The following is an 18686-nucleotide window of genomic DNA, read 5'->3' as shown; positions in this document are numbered from 1 at the left end:
GAAAATGATACCTCTCTTTCAGCTCCCCCATTTCTGAGAAGTATAAAATCTTATAATTTATTATTACCAAAGGGGAAAGGTGGGAGGAGGGATAAATTAACAGTTTGGAATTAAAACATACACACTGCTATGTATAAAATAGATCATCAACAAGGAACTACTGTATAGCACAGGGAACTACACTCAATATTTTGCAATAACCTATAAGGGGAAATAATCGGAAAAAGAATAGATATTTTTATTGACATCATCTATCAATGACAGTTAAAGTGTAACCTAAGGGAAGCCGGTGGTGAGTGCTTCTGACCCTGAAGACTTCAATCATCTAAAGTTTGGACTCTGCCTACTTCCCAAGGCCCTTAATGAACATATGTGTAGCCGTAGCTTAAAAATTTCCCCAGTTTGGGTTTCGGGGAGACACTGATTTTGAAAAAGCCCTGGTGTTCTCCTTACATGAATGGGACCCTTCCTACTGCTAAAACATGTCTGTCACACCCAGAGGATGGTATACCGTCTGATCGGGAAGAATTTGGAAAAGGCATCTCATCTCCTCATCTCCTGGTGCTCGGGTTCACCCCTCCAGCGTCTTTACTAACAGTCTCCCCACTTGGAGATGTCAGCACTGTCAACATCCTGTTGCGTACAGTTTGGAATTTGTCCAGAGGATGAAGCGGAAGGATGAGGAACAATGAGAGACAAGTCCTAGGTGTTCAGACAGGCACATGTCACTCTAATTTCCAATCAGGAAGACGAATTGACCAAAGGCTAGGGTTGCCCATGGAAACAGTATAGGGCTTGAGGAAATCCCACTGCTTTGTGGCCAGTTCCCATAAACACAAGTTGAACAATGGAACTCAGGGGCAGTAAAATTCACGAAACTGCAGAGTTGAAAATATCTATCACTGAAAAATGTCTTGAGGAAAGTCAAAGAAAAGGATTGGTAAGCAAGGGAGAATGGCAGGAAAGGGATTTGAGGAGGTAGAAAGGACTCGCCATTAAGCACAAGAAAAGGGGCTGAACATTGCCAACATTGCAGTTGGCCAAAAAGGCTGTATGCGTTTTTTTCTGTATATATTCAAGAAAAGGGCATACACTTTTTTAGCCAACCAAACAGGTGGGCACTGGAAATCAATACTACAAAAGATATCACTTCGCATCAGTCAGAAAAGCCATCCTCATAAAGTGTAAACACCAGAAATGCAGGACAGGGCAAGGAGAAGAGGGAGCCCTGTGAGGCTTATAGTGGAAATGTATATTGCCAACGGCCATTCTGGAGAAGTGTATTGTGTTTACTAAAGCATCTAAAAAATGAGCTACAGAGCATAGGGCACTTGCACTCATGGGCGTATATCTTGGGAAAAACAAAAATCGAGAGGACACAGGCACCCCAATGTTTACTGCCTCTCTGTTTAAAAGATCCTCGACTAGGATATAACTTAAATGTCTCTGGAGGGAAAAAATGGATAGAGATGTTGTACTTATGTAGAGTGGAATATTACTCAGCCTGGAAATCAATGAAATATGGCCAGTTGTAACAACTCCGGAGGAGTTACGTATGATCATTCTAAGTGACATAATTCAAAAAGAAAAAGACACATATCATAAGATATCACTTAAAGGTGGAATCCAAAATGGCTACACATGAAATAAATTACAAAACAAAAACATAGTCAAATATGTAGAAAACACGCGTAAGGCTGCTAAACGGGAAAGGTGGGGAGGGGTGAGGCATCATCCAGGAGGTTGAAATTAGCAAAGATACCATTCCAAATACCAAACTGATAATCAACAAGGCCTACACGGTAGCTAAAAGAACTGCACTCAGCACACTCAAGTCACCGGAAAAGAATATCTATGACTGGTAAGAATCTGAAAAAGAATTTATTGATGTCTCTCTGTACGTGAATCAAGTGGATGTACAGCAGCAAGAAACAGAGCTTTGAAAATCAGTTGTAACCAATATAGTAATAAATTGAAAAAAATAAACGACAGAGAGACAGAGAAAACCTCTTACAACTTTTCCTCAGGGACGGTGATGCAACATGGATTGAACACATCTAGACCCACAGCAGGATGAGACATAAGGCTGGAAACTGTTCGCGCTAAGAGAAATGTGAGGTTGGGTGAGGAAATGCACACCCTTTAAAGTAATACTACCTGGTACCCATTCAATGGGTCCCAAATCTGCAGGTTCAAGGAATCTTCCTACAGCTAAAACATGCATGGAAAACATGCATGGAAAACACCATGTGATCGGGAGATGTGTCTAAAATGCACCTCATTTATCCTCTCCTGGTGCTCCTGTTCATCATTCCAGCCACGTTACTTAGAATCTCCCCACTTAGAGAATCAGCACATTTAAACTTCTGTTTCACACATTTTGCAAATTGTGAGGAGGATGAACGGGAAGAGGGGGAACCAATGAGAGAATAGTTGTAGGGGTTTGGACGGGCACATGTCACTCTAATTTCCCATTAAGAGTAAGAATTAAAAAAAGGCTCAGCCCGCCTCGCCGGAGCCAAAATAGGGCCTGAAGCAATCCTGCGGCTTTGAGGCCAGCTCACAAAAGAGCAACTTAAAAAATGGAGCTCAGGGTCACTGCAATTCACAAACCTGCAGAGTTATAAATGAAAACTAACGTCCAAAAATATGTTGAGGTAAGGCAAAGAAGAGGATCTGAATGCAAGACAGAATTGCAAGAAACAGATTTCAAGAGATAGATTGGACTCGTCCTTAAAGTACATGAAAAGCGGCAGAATTTCGACAATGATGTAGTTGGCCCAAAAGGGAGTATGCGTTTTTTCCTGAATATATCCAGGAAAAAACGCATACGCACTTTATGGGCAACCAAGCAAGCAAGCAATGCAAATGTGCACAACAAAGAAGTCTCATTTCCCACCGGTCAAAAGGGCCATCCGAAAAAATTGTAAAAACCAGAAATGCAGGACAGGCCATGGAGAACAGGGAGCCTTTATACGCTGATGGACAGTGTGTGAACTGCCGAGAGCCACTCTGGAGAAGTGTATGGTGGTTCCTAAATCATCTAAAAAACAGAGCTACAGAGCATAGGGCACTTCCAATCATGGAAGTATATCTAGGGAAGTCTAAAAATCAACAAGACACAAGCACACCACAGTTTAGGGCTACTCTGTTTACAAGAACCTCAACTTCAGTACACCTTAAATATCCCAGGAAAGAGAACAATGGATAAAGAAAATGTGGTACTTATGTACAATGGAATATCTCTTCACCATGAAATCAATGTAATAAGGCTAGTAGAAGGATAAAGAGTGGATTTAGGTCCGATAATACTACTTGAAATAAGTCAAACAGAAAAAGAAACATATCATAAGATATCACTTATAGAGGGAGGATAAATATGGCTGCACAAAAAATGAATTACAAAACAGAACAGTGTCTCACATTTAGAAAACACACTTATGTCAGCTTAAGGGGAAAGGAGAGGTGGGGTGATGCATAAAACCAGAGTTTGAAATTAGCACAGATACCGTTCAATAAACCAAATAGGTATTAGACAAGATCTACACCTTGCTCAATGAACTGGCCTCAACACACCCTATACACCGCAGAGAAATATATCTGAGTAATAAGAATCTTAAAACCCATGTATTGATATATCTCCATAAGGGAATCAAGTGTGTGCAGAGCGGCACAAACACAGCAGTGAAAATGAGCTAAACCCCATTATAGAAATAAATTTTAAAACCAAAACGCAGAAACAATGAAAGAGAGAAAAATTCTTACAAAATTCGCTCAGGGGCTGTGATGCAACCTGGAATGACCACATATAAACCCACAGCTGGATAAGACATAAGGCTGGACACTTGGGGCTGAGAGCATTGGTGAGCTTTGGTGAGCAACTGCCGAAAGTTTAATGCAATACTTCATACTACTCATTCCAAGGGTCCCAACACTCCAGGTTGAAGGGAATCTTCCTACAGCTAAACCATGCATGGGGAATCCAGCAGATGGTATACCATATGATCGGGAAAGGTTTCTAAAACGCACCTCATTTTCCTCTCCTGGGGCTCCGGATCAACATTCCAGCCACTTTACTAACAACATCTCCACATGGAGAGTCAATGCCTTTAAGTTCCGGTATCGCACAGTCTGCAGTTAGTGCGGAGGATGAATGGGAATAGGGGGAACCAGTGAGAAAATAGCTGTAGCGGTTTCAATGGGCACATGTCACTCTAATTTCACATCAGGAAGAAGAATTAACCAAAGGCAGAGCAAGGCGCCCCAGAAGAAGGATAGGGCCTGAAGAAATCCTGTGGATATGAGGCAAGATCACAAAAATAAGAGCTGAAAAATGGAGCTAAGGGCCACTGCAATTCAAAAACCTGCAGAGTTATAAAGGCCAACTATTTTCCAAAAGTATATTGAGGTAAGGCTATGAAGAGGCACTGACAGCAAGGCAGAATTGCAGGAAACCGATTTCAAGAGGTAGACAGGAACTGCATTGAAAACATATGAAAAGACTCAGAACGTCGACAATGATGCACTTGGCCAAAAAGGGCGTATGCGTTTCTTCCTGAATATATTCAGGAAGAAACGCATACGCCCTTTCTGGCCAACCAAGCAAGCTTGCAAAGGAAATCTGCACTACAATGAAGTCTCACTGCCCCCCGGTCAAAAGGGCCATCTGAAAAAAGTGTAAAATCCAGAACGGCAGGACAGGCCATGGAGAACTGGGAGCCTTTTTGTGCTTATGGGCAGGATGTAAATTGCCAACAGCCACTCTGGAGAAGTGTATGGTGTTTCCTGAAACATCTAAAAAACAAAGCAACAGAGCCTAGGGCACTTCCACTTATGGTCCTATAGCTTAGTGAAATTAAAATCAAAAAGACACAGCCACCCCAAAGTTTGGAACGGCTCTGTTTACAAGAACCTCGTTTACGGTACAAGTTCAATATCGTAGAAAGCAAAAAATGGATAAAGAAGTTGTGGTACATACGTAGAATGCAATATCATTCAGCAATGAAATCTATGTCATCAGGCCCGTAGCAGCATAATGAGTGGATTCAGGTACGATGATTCTAAGTGAAATAAGTCACACAGAAAAAGAAACATCATAAGATATCCCTAATACACGGAATGTAAACTTGGCTACCCAGGAAATGAATTACAAAACAGAATAGGGTCTCAAATGTAGAACCAACTTATGCTTGCTAAAGGGGAAAGGTGAGTTGGTGTGCTGCATAAAACAAGAGATTGAAATGAGCACAGATACCGTTCAATAAGCCAAATATGTAATAGACTAGAGCTACTCCTTGCTCAACGAAGTGGACTCAACACCACATATTAAACACCTAAGAATATACCTGACTAGTAAGAATCTTAAAACCTATGGATTTATATGTCTCCGAAAGAGAATCAAGCGTGTTTACAGCGGCATAAACGCAGCAGTGATAGGATTGGTGAGGTTCGGTGAGCAAATGCAGACCCTTTGAAGTCATATTGCATGGTACCCATTCCATGGTTCTCAACTCTCCAGGTTTAAGGGATTCTTCCTTCAGCTAAAACATGCATGTGGAACCCAGAGTATGATCCACCGTGTGATCGGGAAACGTGTTCAAATGTGTCTCAGTTTTCATCCCCTGGTAATCGGGTGCAACATTCCAGACGCTTTACTAACACTCTCCCCCACTTGGAGAGTCAGTGCCTTTAACCTCCTGTTTGGCCCAGTTTGCAATTTCTGCGGAAAATGAACAGGAATAGGGAGAACCAATGAGAGACTAGCTGGAGGGTTATGGACGGGCAAATTTAACTCTCATTTCCCACCAAGAAGAGGAATTATCGAAAGGCTCAGCGAGATTTGCCGGAACCACACTAGGGCCTGAAGCAATCCTGCGGTGTTGCGGCCAGCTCACAAGAAAGCGAGTTGAAGAAAGGCGCTCAGGGGAACTGTAATTCACACACCTGCAGAGTTCTAAATGACAGCTATCGTCCAAAAATATATTGAAGTAAGGCTGCCAAGAGGACTTGAAAGCGGGGCAGAATTGCAGGAAACCGATTTCAGGAGGTAGACTGGAATTGCATGTAAAGCATAGGAAAAGAGGCAGAACGTCCACAATGATGCACTTGGCCAAAAAGGGCGTATGCGTTTTTTCCTGAATATATTCAGGAAAAAACGCATACGCACTTTTTGGCCAACCAAGCAAGCTTGCAAAGGAAATCTGCACTACAATGAAGTCTCACTGCTCCCAGGTCAAAAGGACCATCTGAAAAAAGAGTAAAATCCAGAAAGGCAGGACAGGCCATGGAGAACTGGGTGTTTTGTTATGCCAATGGGCGTGATGTAAATTGCCAACAGCCACTCTGGAGAAGTGTATGGTGTTTCCTGAAACATCTAAAAAACAAAGCAACAGAGCCTAGGGCACTACCACTTATGGTGCTATAGCTTAGGGAAATTAAAATCAAAAAGACACAGCTACCCCAAAGTTTGGGACGGCTCTGTTTACAAGAACCTCGTTTACGGTACAAGTTCAATATCACAGAAAGCGAAAAATGGATAAAGAAGTTGTGGTACTTACGTACAATGCAATATCACTCAGCAATGAAATCTATGTCATCAGGCCAGTAGCAGCATAATGAGTGGATTGAGGTACGATGATTCTAAGTGAAATAAGTCACACAGAAAAAGAAACATCATAAGATATCACTAATACACAGAATGTAAACTTGGCTACACAGGAACTGAATTACAAAACAGAATAGGGTCTCAAATGTAGAAAACCAACTTATGCTTGCTTAAGGGGAAAGGTGAGTTGGGGTGCTGCATAAAACCAGAGATTGAAATTAGCACAGATACCTTTCCATAAGACAAATATGTAATAGAAAAGAGCTACTCCCTGCTCAACGAAGTGGACTCAACACCCCATATTAAACGCCTAAGAATATACCTGACTAGTAAGAATCTTAAAACCTATGGATTTATATGTCTCCGAAAGAGAATCAAGCGTGTGTACAGCGGCATAAACGCAGCAGTGAAAGGATTGGTGAGGTTCGGTGAGCAAATGCAGACCCTTTGAAGTCATATTGCATGGTACCCATTCCATGGTTCTCAACTCTCCAGGTTTAAGGGATTCTTCCTTCAGCTAAAACATGCATGTGGAACCCAGAGTATGATCCACCGTGTGATCGGGAAACGTGTTCAAATGTGTCTCAGATTTCGTCCCCTGGTACTCGGGTGCAACATTCCAGACGCTTTACTAACACTCTCCCCACTTGCAGAGTCAGTGCCTTTAATCTGCTGTTGGTCCCAGTTTGCAATTTCGGCGGAAAATGAACAGGAATAGGGAGAACCAATGAGAGACTAGCTGGAGGTGTCTGGATGGGCAAATTTAACTCTCATTTCTCACCAGGAAGAGGAATTAACCTAAGGCTCAGCATGCCATGCCAGTATCACACTAGGGCCTGATGCAATCCTGCAGTGTTGCGGCCAGCTCAGAAGAAAGCGAGTTGAAGAAAGGAGCTCAGGGGCCCTGTAATTCACACACCTGCAGAGTTCTAAATGACAGCTATCGTCCAAAATTATATTGAAGTAAGGCTGCCAAGAGGACTTGAAAGCAGGGCAGAATTGCAGGAAACCGATTTCAGGAGGTAGACTGGAATTGCATGTAAAGCATAGGAAAAGAGGCAGAACGTCCACAATGATGCACTTGGCCAAAAAGGGCATATGCGTATTTTCCTGAATATATTCAGGAAAAAATGCATACGCCCTTTTTGGCCAACCAAGCAAGCTTGCAAAGGAAATCTGCACTACAATGAAGTCTCACTGCCCCCCGGTCAAAAGGGCATTCTGAAAAAAGTGTAAAATCTAGAAAGGCAGGACAGGCCATGAAGAACTGGGAGCCTTCTTATGCTGATGGGCGGGATGTAAATTGCCAACAGCCACTCTGGAGAAGTGTATGGTGTTTCCTGAAACATCTAAAAAACAAAGCAACAGAGCCTAGGGCACTTCCACTTATGGTCCTATAGATTAGGGAAATTAAAATCAAAAAGACACAGCCACCCCAAAGTTTGGGACGGCTCTGTTTACAAGAACCTCGTTTACGGTACAAGTTCAATATCGCAGAAAGCGAAAAATGGATAAAGAAGTTGTGGTACTTACGTACAATGCAATATCACTCAGCAATGAAATCTATGTCATCAGGCCAGTAGCAGCATAATGAGTGGATTCAGGTACGATGATTCTAAGTGAAATAAGTCACAAAGAAAAAGAAACATCATAAGATATCACTAATACACGGAATGTAAACTTGGCTACACAGGAACTGAATTACAAAACAGAATAGGGTCTCAAATGTAGAAAACCATCTTATGCTTGCTTAAGGGGAAAGGTGAGTTGGGGTGCTGCATAAAACCAGAGATTGAAATTAACACAGATACCTTTCCATAAGCCAAATATGTAATAGACAAGAGCTACTGCTTGCTCAACGAAGTGGACTCAACACCCCATATTAAACGCCTAAGAATATACCTGACTAGTAAGAATCTTAAAACCTATGGATTTATATGTCTCCGAAAGAGAATCAAGCGTGTGTACAGCGGCAAAAATGCAGCAGTGATAGGTGTGGTGAGGTTCGGTGAGCAAATGCAGACCCTTTGAAGTCATATTGCATGGTACCCATTCCATGGTTCTCAACTCTCCAGGTTTAAGGGATTCTTCCTTCAGCTAAAACATGCATGTGGAACCCAGAGTATGATCCACCGTGTGATCGGGAAACGTGTTCAAATGTGTCTCAGTTTTCATCCCCTGGTACTCGGGTGCAACATTCCAGACGCTTTACTAACACTCTCCCCACTTGGAGAGTCAGTGCCTTTAACCTCCTGTTTGGCCCAGTTTGCAATTTCTGCGGAAAATGAACAGGAATAGGGAGAACCAATGAGAGACTAGCTGGAGGAGTCTGGACGGGCAAATTTAACTCTCATTTCCCACCAGAAAGAGGAATTAACCAAAGGCTCAGCGAGCCATGCCGGAACCACACTAGGGCCTGAAGCAATCCTGCAGTGTTGCGGCCAGCTCACAAGAAAGCGAGCTGAAGAAAGGAGCTCAGGGGCCCTGTAATTCACACACCTGCAGAGTTCTAAATGACAGCTATCGTCCAAAAATATATTGAAGTAAGGCTGCCAAGAGGACTTGAAAGCAGGGCAGAATTGCAGTAAACCGATTTCAGGAGGTAGACTGGAATTGCATGTAAAGCATAGGAAAAGAGGCAGAACGTCCACAATGATGCACTTGGCCAAAAAGGGCGTATGCGTATTTTCCTGAATATATTCAGGAAAAAATGCATACGCCCTTTTTGGCCAACCAAGCAAGCTTGCAAAGGAAATCTGCACTACAATGAAGTCTCACTGCCCCCCGGTCAAAAGGGCATTCTGAAAAAAGTGTAAAATCTAGAAAGGCAGGACAGGCCATGAAGAACTGGGAGCCTTCTTATGCTGATGGGCGGGATGTAAATTGCCAACAGCCACTCTGGAGAAGTGTATGGTGTTTCCTGAAACATCTAAAAAACAAAGCAACAGAGCCTAGGGCACTTCCACTTATGGTCCTATAGATTAGGGAAATTAAAATCAAAAAGACACAGCCACCCCAAAGTTTGGGACGGCTCTGTTTACAAGAACCTCGTTTACGGTACAAGTTCAATATCGCAGAAAGCGAAAAATGGATAAAGAAGTTGTGGTACTTACATACAATGCAATATCACTCAGCAATGAAATCTATGTCATCAGGCCAGTAGCAGCATAATGAGTGGATTCAGGTACGATGATTCTAAGTGAAATAAGTCACACAGAAAAAGAAACATCATAAGATATCACTAATACAAGGAATGTAAACTTGGCTACACAGGAACTGAATTACAAAACAGAATAGGGTCTCAAATGTAGAAAACCAACATATGCTTGCTTAAGGGGAAAGGTGAGTTGGGGTGCTGCATAATACCAGAGATTGAAATTAGCACAGATACCTTTCCATAAGCTAAATATGTAATAGACAAGAGCTACTGCTTGCTCAACGAAGTGGACTCAACACCCCATATTAAACGCCTAAGAATATACCTGACTAGTAAGAATCTTAAAAAACCTATGGATTTATATGTCTCCGAAAGAGAATCAAGCGTGTGTACAGCGGCATAAACGCAGCAGTGATAGGAATGGTGAGGTTCGGTGAGCAAATGCAGACCCTTTGAATTCATATTGCATGGTACCCATTCCATGGGTCTCAACTCTCCAGGTTTAAGGTATTCTTCCTTCAGCTAAAACATGCATGTGGAACCCAGAGTATGATCCACCGTGTGATCGGGAAACGTGTTCAAATGTGTCTCAGTTTTCGTCCCCTGGTACTCGGGTGCAACATTCCAGATGCTTTACTAACACTCTCCCCACTTGGAGAGTGAGTGCCTTTAACCTCCTGTTTGGCCCAGTTTGCAATTTCTGCGGAAAATGAACAGGAATAGGGAGAACAAATGAGAGACTAGCTGGAGGTGTCTGGACGGGCAAATTTAACTCTCATTTCCCACCAGGAGGAGGAATTAACCAAAGGCTCAGCGAGCCATGCCGGAACCACACTAGGGCCTGAAGCAATCCTGCGGTGTTGCGGCCAGCTCACAAGAAAGCGAGTTGAAGAAAGGAGCTCAGGGGCACTGTAATTCACAAACCTGCAGAGTTATAAATGACAGCTATCGTCCACAAATATATTGAAGTAAGGCTGCCAAGAGGACTTGAAAGCGGGGCAGAATTGCAGGAAACCGATTTCAGGAGGTAGACTGGAATTGCATGTAAAGCATAGGAAAAGAGGCAGGACGTCCACAATGAGGCACTTGGCCAAAAAGGGCGTATGCGTTTTTTCCTGAATATATTCAGGAAAAAGCACATACGCCCTTTTTGGCCAACCAAGCAAGCTTGCAAAGGAAATCTGCACTACAATGAAGTCTCACTGCCCCCCGGTCAAAAGGGCCATCTGAAAAAAGTGTAAAATCCAGAAAGGCAGGACAGGCCATGGAGAAGTGGGAGCCTAGTTAGGCTGATGGGTGGGATGTAAATTGCCAACAGCCACTCTGGAGAAGTGTATGGTGTTTCCTGAAACATCTAAAAAACAAAGCAACAGAGCCTAGGGCACTTCCACTTATGGTCTTATAGCTTAGGGAAATTAAAATCAAAAAGACACAGCCACCCCAAAGTTTGGGATGGCTCTGTTTACAAGAACCTCGTTTACGGTACAAGTTCAATATCGCAGAAAGCGAAAAATGGATAAAGAAGTTGTGGTACTTACGTACAATGCAATATCACTCAGCAATGAAATCTATGTCATCAGGCCAGTAGCAGCATAATGAGTGGATTCAGGTACGATGATTCTAAGTGAAATAAGTCACACAGAAAAAGAAACATCATAAGATATCACTAATACACGGAATGTAAACTTGGCTACACAGGAACTGAATTACAAAACAGAATAGGGTCTCAAATGTAGAAAACCAACTTATGCTTGCTTAAGGGGAAAGGTGAGTTGGGGTGCTGCATAAAACCAGAGTTTGAAATTACCACAGATACCTTTCCATAAGCCAAATATGTAATAGACAAGAGCTACTGCTTGCTCCACGAAGTGGACTCAACACCCCATATTAAAGGCCTAAGAATATACCTGACAAGTAAGAATCTTAAAACCTATGGATTTATATGTCTCCGAAAGAGAATCAAGTGTGTGTACAGCGGCATAAATGCAGCAGTGATAGGATTGGTGAGGTTCGGTGAGCAAATGCAGACCCTTTGAAGTCATATTGCATGGTACCCATTCCATGGTTCTCAACTCTCCAGGTTTAAGGGATTCTTCCTTCAGCTAAAACATGCATGTGGAACCCAGAGTATGATCCACTGTGTGATCGGGAAATGTGTTCAAATGTGTCTCAGTTTTCGTCCCCTGGTACTCGGGTGCAACATTCCAGAAGCTTTACTACCACTCTCCCCACTTGGAGAGTCAGTGCCTTTAACCTCCTGTTTGGCCCAGTTTGCAATTTCTGCGGAAAATGAACAGGAATAGGGAGAACAAATGAGAGACTAGCTGGAGGTGTCTGGACGGGTAAATTTAACTCTCATTTCCCACCAAGAAGAGGAATTAACCAAAGGCTCAGCGAGCCATGCCAGAACCACACTAGGGCCTGAAGCAATCCTGCGGTGTTGCGGCCAGCTCACAAGAAAGCGAGTTGAAGAAAGGAGCTCAGGGGCCCTGTAATTCACAAACCTGCAGAGTTATAAATGACAGCTATCATCCAAAAATATATTGAAGTAAGGCTGCCAAGAGGACTTGAAAGCGGGGCAGAATTGCAGGAAACCGATTTCAGGAGGTAGACTGGAATTGCATGTAAAGCATAGGAAAAGAGGCAGAACGTCCACAATGATGCAGTTGGCCAAAAAGGGCGTATGCTTTTTTTCCTAAATATATTCAGGAGAAAACGCATACGCCCTTTTTGGCCAACCAAGCAAGCTTGCAAAGGAAATCTGCACTACAATGAAGTCTCACTGCCCCCCGGGCAGAAGGGCCATCTGAAAAAAGTGTAAAACCCAGAAAGAGAGAACAGGCCATGGAGAACTGGCAGCCTAGTTATGCTGATGGGCGTGATGTAAATTGCCAACAGCCACTCTGGAGAAGTGTATGGTGTTTCCTGAAACATCTAAAAAACAAAGCACCAGAGCCTAGGGCACTTCCACTTATGGTCCTATAGCTTAGGGAAATTAAAATCAAAAAGACACAGCCACCCCAAAATTGGGGTCGGCTCTGTTTACAGGAACCTCATTTACGGTACAAGTTCAATATCACAGAAAGCGAAAAATGGATAAAGAAGTTGTGGTACTAACGTACAATGCAATATCACTCAGAAATGAAATCTATATCATCAGGCCCATAGCAGGATAATGAGTGAATTCAGGTACGATGATTCTAAGTGAAATAAGTCACACAGAAAAAGAAACATCATAAGATATCACTAATACACGGAATGTAAGCTTGGCTACACAGGAACTGAATTACAAAACAGAACAGGGTCTCAAATGTAGAAAACCAACTTATGCTTGCTTAAGGGGAAAGGTGAGTTGGGGTGCTGCATAAAACCAGAGATTGAAATTAACACAGATACCTTTCCATAAGACAAATATGTAATAGACAAGAGCTACTCCTTGCTCAACGAAGTGGACTCAACACCCCATATTAAACGCCTAAGAATATACCTGACTAGTAAGAATCTTAAAACCTATGGATTTATATGTCTCCGAAAGAAAATCAAGCGTGTGTACAGCGGCATAAAGGCAGCAGTGAAAGTACTGGTGAGGTTCTGTGAGCAAATGAAGACCGTTTGAAGTCATATTGCACGGTACCCATTCCATGGTTCTCAACTCTCCAGGTTTAAGGGATTCTTCCTTCAGCTAAAACATGCATGTGGAACCCAGAGTATGATCCACCGTGTGATCGGGAAACGTGTTCAAATGTGTCTCAGTTTTCGTCCCCTGGTACTCGGGTGCAACATTCCAGACGCTTTACTAACACTCTCCCCACTTGGAGAGTCAGTGCCTTTAACCTCCTGGTTGGCCTAGTTTGCAATTTCTGCAGAAAATGAACAGGAATAGGGAGAACCAATGAGAGACTAGCTGGAGGTGTCTGGACGGGCAAATTTAACTCTCATTTCCCACCAGGAAGAGGAATTAACCAAAGGCTCAGCGAGCCATGCTGGAACCACACTAGGGCCTGAAGCAATCCTGCAGTGTTGCGGCCAGCTCACAAGAAAGCGAGTTGAAGAAAGAGCTAAGGGGCCCTGTAATTCACAAACCTGCAGAGTTATAAATGACAGCTATCATCCAAAAATATATTGAAGTAAGGCTGCCAAGAGGACTTGAAAGCGGAGCAGAATTGCAGGAAACCGATTTCAGGAGGTAGACTGGAATTGCATGTAAAGCATAGGAAAAGAGGCAGAACGTCCACAATGATGCACTTGGCCAAAAAGGGCGTATGCGTTTTTTCCTGAGTATATTCAGGAAAAAACGCATACGCCCTTTTTGGCCAACCAAGCAAGCTTGCAAAGGAAATCTGCACTACAATGAAGTCTCACTGCCCCTGGTCAAAAGGGCATTCTGAAAAAATTGTAAAATCTAGAAAGGCAGGACAGGCCATGGAGAACTGGGAACCTTCTTATGCTGATTGGCGGGATGTAAATTGCCAACAGCCACTCTGGAGAAGTGTATGGTGTTTCCTGAAACATCTAAAAAACAAAGCAACAGAGCCTAGGGCACTTCCACTTATGGTCCTATAGATTAGGGAAATTAAAATCAAAAAGACACAGCCACCCCAAAGTTTGGGACGGCTCTGTTTACAAGAACCTCGTTTACGGTACAAGTTCAATATCGCAGAAAGCGAAAAATGGATAAAGAAGTTGTGGTACTTACGTACAATGCAATATCACTCAGCAATGAAATCTATGTCATCAGGCCATTAGCAGCATAATGAGTGGATTCAGGTACGATGATTCTAAGTGAAATAAGTCACACAGAAAAAGAAACATCATAAGGTATCACTAATACACGGAATGTAAACTTGGCTACACAGGAACTGAATTACAAAACAGAATAGGGTCTCAAATGTAGAAAACCAACTTATGCTTGCTTAAGGGGAAAGGTGAGTTGGGGTGCTGCATAAAACCAGAGATTGAAATTAGCACAGATACCTTTCCATAAGACAAATATGTAATAGACAAGAGCTACTGCTTGCTCAATGAAGTGGACTCAACACCCCATATTAAACGCCTAAGAATATACCTGACTAGTAAGAATCTTAAAACCTATGGATTTATATGTCTCCGAAAGAGAATCAAGCGTGTGTACAGCGGCATAAACGCAGCAGTGATAGGATTGGTGAGGTTCTGTGAGCAAATGCAGACCCTTTGAAGTCATATTGCATGGTACCCATTCCATGGTTCTCAACTCTCCAGGTTTAAGGGATTCTTCCTTCAGCTAAAACATGCATGTGGAACCCAGAGTACGATCCACCGTGTGATCGGGAAACGTGTTCAAATGTGTCTCAGTTTTCGTCCCCTGGTACTCGGGTGCAACATTCCAGACGCTTTACTAACACTCTCCCCACTTGGAGAGTCAGTGCCTTTAACCTCCTGTTTGGCCCAGTTTGCAATTTCTGCGTAAAATGAACAGGAATAGGGAGAACCAATGAGAGACTAGCTGGAGGAGTCTGGACGGGCAAATTTAACTCTCATTTCCCACCAGGAAGAGGAATTAACCAAACGCTCAGCGAGCCATGCCGGAACCACACTAGGGCCTGAAGCAATCCTGCGGTGTTGCGGCCAGCTCACAAGAAAGCGTGTTGAAGAAAGGAGCTCAGGGGCACTGTAATTCACAAACCTGCAGAGTTATAAATTACAGGTATCATCCAAAATTATACTGAAGTAAGGCTGCGAAGAGGACTTGAAAACGGTGCAGAATTGCTGGAAACCGATTTCAGAAGGTACACGGGAGTCGCTCTTAAAGCATAGGAAAAGAGACAGAACTTGGAAAATAATGCACTTGGCAAAAGAGGGCATATGTGTTTTATCCAGAGCTCTCATAACCGAGGGGATTAGATTCCCAGCAGGCTCCAACTGCCACCTGAAGGCTCACCTTGTCAAGGCAACGTGAGCAAGCCAGGCAGGAGTTACCTCACAGCAGAGGTCCCAGCTCACAGAAGGGTGAGAAAATCAGCCAACATCAGACTCTCACCAGAGGGCCCACATCACCAAGGGGATGGGAACCAGGCAGGAGTGTCTTCACACCAGTGGGGCCACATCATCGAAAGGTGAGGTACTCAGCACATGTGTCCTCAAACCAGAGGACCCACATCACCAAGGGCCTCGGAGTGAGGCAGGCAGGAGTAGCCTCACAACACTGGGCCCATAGAACAAAAAAGTGAGGAATCCAGCAGTTGGAACCTCCCAGCAGGCGGCCCAGAGCACCGAGGCTATGGGATCCAGGCCACAGTGAACTCACAGAAGAGGGCCCATGTCATGAAACTGAGCAACCCAGCCATTGGGACCTCAGAGCAGGAGGCCCACATCCCCATGGGGATATAAATCTGGTAGGAGTGTCCTCGCACCACTGAGAACGTATCAGAAAATTTTGGGAGACCAGCAGTTAGGGCCTGACGCCAGAGGACCCTCATCACCAAGGGAAGGAGGCTCCCAGCAGGCTCCAACTGCCACCAGAGGGCTGACGTCGCCAAGGTGATGTGTGCCAACCAGGCACGAATGACCTCACAACAGAGGGCCCACCTCAGAGAAGTGTGATGAACCCAGTCAGGATCACACTTGCACCAGAGGGCCCACATCACCAAATGGATTCGAACCAGGCAGGAGTGTCCTCACATGAGTAGGGCCACATCATCTAAAGCTGAGGAACCCAGAACATGTGGCTTCAAACCATAGGACACCCATCATCAAGGGGCTGGGAGTGAGGCAGGCAGGAGGAGCCTCACAAAAGAGGGCCCAAAAATAAGAAAGGTGAGGAGTGACCTCACAGCAGAGGGCCCACCTCACAGAAGGGTGAGGAACACAGCCAGGATCAGACTCTCACCAGAGGGTCCACATCACCAAGGGGATGGGAACAAGGCAGGAGTGTCCCCAAACCAGTGGGACAACATCATCGAAAGGTGAGGATCCCAGCACATGTAGCCTCAAACCAGAGGAACCACATCACTAAGGGGTTCGGAACGAGGCTGGCAGGACCAGCCTCACAACACAGGGTCCATAGAATATAAAAGTTGAGGAATCCAGCAGTTGGAACCTCCCAGCAAGTGGCCCAGAGCACCGAGGCTATGAGATCCAGGCCACAGTGAACTCACAACAGACGGCCCACATCATGAACCTGTGAGCAGCCCAGCCGTTGGGACCTCAGAACAGAAGGCCCACATCCCCATTGGGATGGGAACCTGGCAGGAGTGGCCTCGCACCACTTAGCACATATCAGAAAATGTTAGGAGCCCAGCAGTTAGGGCCTGACGCCAGGGGGCCCTCATAACTGAGGGGAGGAGACTCCCAGCAGGTTCCAACTGCCAACAGAGGGCCCACGTCTACAAGGAGGCATGCGTCAGCCAGGCAGTAGTGACCTCACAGCAGAGGGCCTATCTCACAGAAGGGTGAGGAACCGAGGCAGGATGAGACTCTCGCCAGAGGGCCCACAACACCAAGGGGATGGAAACCAGTCAGGACTGTCCTCCCACCAGTGGGGCCACATCATCGAAAGGTGAGGAACCCAGCACATGCGGCCTCATATCAGAGGACATACATCACAAAGGGGATGGGAGTGAGGCAGGTAGGAGTAGCCTAAATACAGAGGGCCCAAAGAATAAAAAAGGTGAGGAATCCAGCATTTGGAACCTCCCAGCAGGCGGCCGAGAGCACAGAAGCTATGGGATGCAGGCAGGAGTGAACTAACACCAGAGAGCCCACATCATGAAACTGTGAGCAACCCAGGCGTTGGGACCTCAGAGCAGAAAGCCCACATCCCCATGGGGATGGGAACCTGACAGGAGTGTCCTGGCATCACTGGGCTCACATCAGAAAACGTGGGGAGCCCAGCAGTTATGGCCTGATGCTAGAGGGCCGTCATCACCGAGGGCAGGAGGCTCCCAGCAGGTTCCATGTGCCAACAGAGGGCCCACGTCGCCAAGGTGATGTGTGCAAGTCAGGCAGGATTGACCTCACAGCAGAGGGCCTACCTCACAGAAGAGTGAGGAACCCAGCCAGGATAAGACTGTCACCAGAAGGCCCACATCACCAAGGGGATGGGAACCAGGCAGGAGTGTCCTCACACCAGTGGGGCCACATCATTGAAAGTTGCGGAACCCAGCACATGTGGCCTCAAACCAGAGGACCCACATCACGAAGGGGTTACGAGTGAGGCAGGCAGGAGGAGCATCGCAACACAGGACCCATAGAATACAAAAGTTGAGGAATCGAGCAGTTGGAACCTCCCAGCAGGCGGCCCAGAGCACAGAGGCTATGGCATCCAGGCCAGAGTGAACTAACAGCAGAGAGCCCACATCATGAAACTGTGAACAACCCAGCCGTTGGGACTTCAGAGCAGAAGACCCACATCCCAATGGGGATGTGAACCTGGATAGAGTGTCTTCGAACCACTGGGCGCACATCACAAAATGTGGGGAGCCCAGCAGTTAGGGCCTGACGCCAGAGGGCCCTCATCACCAAGGGGAGGAGGCTCCCAGCAGGCTCCAAGTGCCACCGAAGGCTCATGTCCACAAGGCGAGGTGAGCAAGCCAAGCAGGAGTGACCTCACAGCAGACGGCCCACCTCACAGAAGGGTGAGGAACCCAGCCAGGATCAGACTCTCAACAGAGGGCCCACATCACCAAGGGGATGTGAACCAGGCAGGAGTCTCCTAAGACCATTGGTCCCACATCATCGAAAGGTGAGGAACCCAGCACATGTGGCCTCAAACCAGACGACACACATCACGAAGGGGCTGGGAGTGAGGCAGGCAGGAGGATCCTCACAACAGAGGGCCTAAAAAATTAAAAAAGTGAGGAATCCAGCAGTTGGAACCTCCCAGCAGGCGGCCAAGAGCACAGAGGCTATGGGATCCAGGCCACAGTGAACTAACACCAGAGAGCCCAC

This window comes from Pseudorca crassidens, assembly GCF_039906515.1.
Source record: "Pseudorca crassidens isolate mPseCra1 chromosome 1 unlocalized genomic scaffold, mPseCra1.hap1 SUPER_1_unloc_3, whole genome shotgun sequence".
In the NCBI taxonomy this organism is placed as follows: domain Eukaryota; kingdom Metazoa; phylum Chordata; class Mammalia; order Artiodactyla; family Delphinidae; genus Pseudorca; species Pseudorca crassidens.
This window is presented reverse-complemented; position numbering follows the sequence as displayed.